This window comes from Quercus lobata, chromosome 11 (genome assembly GCF_001633185.2).
Source record: "Quercus lobata isolate SW786 chromosome 11, ValleyOak3.0 Primary Assembly, whole genome shotgun sequence".
Classification (NCBI taxonomy): domain Eukaryota; kingdom Viridiplantae; phylum Streptophyta; class Magnoliopsida; order Fagales; family Fagaceae; genus Quercus; species Quercus lobata.
The window spans coordinates 8,949,656-8,954,210 of record NC_044914.1 but is presented as its reverse complement, the minus strand read 5'-3'; positions in this window follow the sequence as shown (position 1 = coordinate 8,954,210).

The following is a 4,555-nucleotide window of genomic DNA, read 5'->3' as shown; positions in this document are numbered from 1 at the left end:
GTTTTGGTCTATCTATTTCATTTTTCCTAGAAAGGTTATTAAAACATCAGAACAAAGCTTCAACTACTTTCTACGGCAAGGACATATTTCAAGCAAAGAATGCTGATTGGAATATAGCTGCTATGTTTCGTTATGAAACATATTGGGAGCCTTTGGGTAGTTTGGGTGCATAAGTGTCTACTAAAAGGCAAATGCTTTTGGATTGTCCAGCTTCCACAGGATTGCACATGGTGCTGGAGAGCTATTCTAAGTCTTTGAGATGATGTTAGAATATTCATAAAATTTGGGGTGAGTGATGGTAAGAAAATCTTATGTCATGATAATTGGTATCCTGCTGGAACCTTTTTCGAGAAGTATGACTTTAGGATCATTTATATATTTAGGTGATTGTTAATTTGGTATAATGCTAGAGCCTCCGATGCTAAAGGTAAATGGAAAATTTAATGGGGGTAATAATGTTAGAAATGTGAACATTATACTTTCTAGAATAGTTCATGTTCATAGCTACAACAACAATAAACAAAGCCTTAGTCCCAAAATTTTGGAGTCGGCTATGGATTCTCAATAGATTAGTTAAGGTTGGCCATATGTTTGTGAAGTAACTTATAAAAAACTTATATTTTTGGCTGACTATTTGTATCTCACTATGTTCTTAATATTGTATTTATTATATTAAAGGAATTGTTCAAACTATGGATGGAAGTGGTCTTACTCAACAACCCAAAAAGCCCAAGCTAAATGAAGAATGAGATGTTGTTGACAGGAACATCAAATGCTTACATAATTTACCGGAGGAGATTCTTCAATACATCCTGTCCTTACTTCCAACAAAAGATGCTATTAGAACTAGCGTACTTTGCAAGAGGTGGGAATACCTCTGGACCTCCATTCCCAATCTTGATTTTAAAGGGTTGGAGCTGGCTAAGAGAAAGCATTTCATGAATTTTGTGGAAAGAGTGCTTCTTCTTCGCGACTCTTCTGATATAAAAAAATTCACTCTCTCTTGTCATGTGCTACGTGATGCATCTCATGTAAGTGCGTGGATCTCTGCTGCAGTAAGGCGTAATATTCAACAGTTGTATATTGGCCTTTACAATTTCAGAGAACCATTTTCATTGCCTCATAGCTTGTTTACAAATCAATATATATATATATATATATATCGTGTCCAATCCAATACTCTGGGGTACTCGATAGAAGGCTGGAGGTTGTTCAGTAAAAGTCGTATAGCCCAGTTTGAGAAGATAAATTAATTAAAATAAAACCACTGTTTACACAAGTTGATGCTATAGTTCTATGCAATAAAAAAAGTTCATTGGACTGTATGCAATTTTTTTATTATTTTTTTTCATATTCTTCTTCTTGGTGTGTATGTGTGAGAGAATCCACTGTTTGCAAGTTGATGCAGTGCAATCAGTTGATCTATTCAAACGAAAAAAGAAAGAGACAAATTGAGCTACATGTCAGTTGTTTCAGTAAAATTGGAGAGGATATTACTCCTGGTGTCAACGATTGGACCTTTTCTCTCATCCTTAAAATTCGCTGGAGCTTCTTGCCTCATCGATTTTCCACTCTTCTTGAATCCCCTCTCGTTGTCTCTCTCTTGCTTGCATAGAATTGGGGATTTTCTGATTTCTATGATTTGTTTTATTTTTTTCTCTCCTTCAGTAGTGAAAGAGTTTTGGTTCTTTTGGATGCAGTGGTTGTTCTTTTTCTATATGATAATAAACAGGACTGTTATACTCAACTTTGTTTGGTAGTTTGGAAAATGAGAAGAAAAGCAACGAAAATAAGTAAGAAAAAGGAAGCTAGATAGAGGGGCTCCTCCTGCTGGGTTAGGTTTTTTTTTTTTTTTTTTTTCCGAATATTTTTTTTCCTTTCTACTTTAGATTTAAATTTTAAAATAGGTGGAAAAATGAGTATCCAACAAGTTCACTCGTTAATACTCATTTAATTAGTTATGTAGGAGTTACGTAAGAGACCTGGAAAATCTAGGAGTATTTTTTGTCATACCTTTCTTCTTGTCCGCTTATGGACACATCAAATGTCACACGTAACTCATACCTAATATTATAATTTGTTAAGACTCGTTGCTTTAGGCAACTTCTCTCTCCCTGGTCTAGCACCTAGGTTTCGCTACCTGAGCTTTGCTTGAGGTCCTCTTGCAAAAAGTTGCTCAGATTCACTGCTCTTCATTTCTATTTCTTAGTCTTATCTCTTACCCCTTTTTAATTGTTCCTAAACATTTCTCCTTTAATCTATTTGGTGATTAACAGATCTCTCCCTTATTTCTTTGCCTTGCTTTGTTCATCTCGGGGGTTGGGGTTTCCAATCTTTCCTTGGCCTTGTCCATACGTAGGTTTGGGGGATTCCCCTGAACCATCTTCACGGTGTGGAATGTCCCAACAAAATGATTTAGTGGAAGCATTAAGTGCGGAGACCAGTAAACTCAAATGTTCAGGTATATCTCTGAAATTAAAAGCTAATGAGAGGGTTGTAGAAGAGCTATTCAACACAGGGCTTGTGGGTAAGCTTCTAGCGGATAGGAATATTAATAAGAATGTTGTTAAGGCCATCATCCTGAAAGTATGGAGAACATCTAAAGGAGTGCAAATAGTGGATTTAAGAGAGAACGTGTTTCTCTTCAAATTTGCTTGTGAAGGAGATCGCAAAAGAATTATGGAGCTGGGGCCTTGGAACATTGAGGGTTATCCTCTCATTCTAAAGCCGTGGAATCAAAATATGGCTGTTGAAGATCTGGAATTTTCAAGCTTGCCAATATGGATCCAGGTACATAATCTTCCAATTGAATACATGTCCAAAGAGAATGTTGAAGAGATTGGAGCTATGGTGGGTAAGGTTTTGGAAGTTGATTTCACTGGAAATGGGGGAGTATGTATGAGTAAATTCATAAGAGTAAAAATTGAACTTAAAATTGAAGATCCTCTCTGGAGCGAGTTCTTCTTGGATAGAAGTCCTCAAGGAATTTTCTGACCAAATTTGATGAGTCCGCGACCCAATGTCACCTCAAAGCAAATTTGTCCAGGTAAACCTCTCCAACTTTCCTCCTTAAGCAAACCAACTAATCTCCCCATGGAAACTGAAATTTCTGATGTCATCAATTCTCATGTCTCAAATATCAACCAAACCAATAACCCATCCCAAGATTCTGACTGTAGTGTAATCCCAAAAATTCAAACCTTAGATCCTGAAACCTCCAGAACCATCCCACAGATATCAACTCCTTTTGAACAACCGAATGGGCCCACAAATGCCTCAGAAATTACGGACCCTACTCTTTTAATTGGGCTTTCTAAAGCCCAAAGAAACATGCTATCATGGACCATTTTTTATAATGAAAGTGAACCTAATTTATCTATCGAACATGAACATCTACAAGGAAGTAAGGTCAGCCAAAAGAATGAAAGTTACAAGGTGGGAGTGAAAAGGAAATTAGAAGCAGAAGATTGGTTAACCAGCAATAGGGCTATTAAACTCACAAAAGTGGGCTCTGGTTTACTTGAAATAGCTCATCAACCTACAAGTCAGACTACTAAAGCCCAACAGAGAAATACCAGTAAATGCAGCCCCATTCGTAAAAAAAAGATGAAAGCTTTGGCTAGGGAACATTCCTATCTGCAAGATTGCAGCTCTCCACAAGAGGTAAGCTCTGGAATTTATCACTTTCCTTGTAATGATCCTTCCCTTACATCCAAAATGGCTGAGGAGGCGGGCCTTACCATGCCCCCAACTCAGCCATGATTTTCCTAGCTTGGAATTGCCGTGGCTTGGCTCGAGCTGCGGCAAAGAGAGCTCTACGAGCTTTAATAAGGGATGTTGGCCCAGATGTAGTATTTTTATCTGAAACTAAAATTCTCATAGATAGAGTAAGAAAGTTCTTAATGTCTCTGGGGTTTTATAACTTGGATTTTGTAAATCCCAAAGGGAGGAAAGGTGGTCTTATAGTTGGGTGGAAAATTGGAGTTGATATGGAGATCACTTCAAAATGTAATAACATGATTAATGCCTTGGTTTTCTCTGATCCAATAAATGAGCCATGGATGATATCATTGTTGTATGGCCCTCCTAATAGGAATAATAGAGGAACATTTTGGGAGGATGTTGATAAGGTAGGAGATGCTTTTAATGGGGGATGGCTATGTCTTGGGGACTTTAATCATGTTTTTTCTCAAGCTGATAAAAAGGGAGGCAAGCCAGTTGCAACTCCGTCTAATGGAGGTCCAAATGTTGTTATTGATAAAAATGGTCTTATTGACCTTCAATTCTCGGGAAATCCTTATACTTGGTCCAATAAGAGGGAGGGCTTAGCAAATATCGAGGAAAGACTAGACCGTGGGTTTGCAAATGAGAGATGGAGATTCATATTCCCTAGAGCCACTGTTAAACATGTTCCGGCCTCATCATCAGACCATTCCCCAATTGTCCTGAATACTGATGGAGAACAGGGGCAAGGCAAAAAGCCTTTCAAGTTCGTTGAAGCTTGGACTAGAGATGAAACCAGCTTGTTTGTTGTTGAGAATGCTTGGAAGAAAGG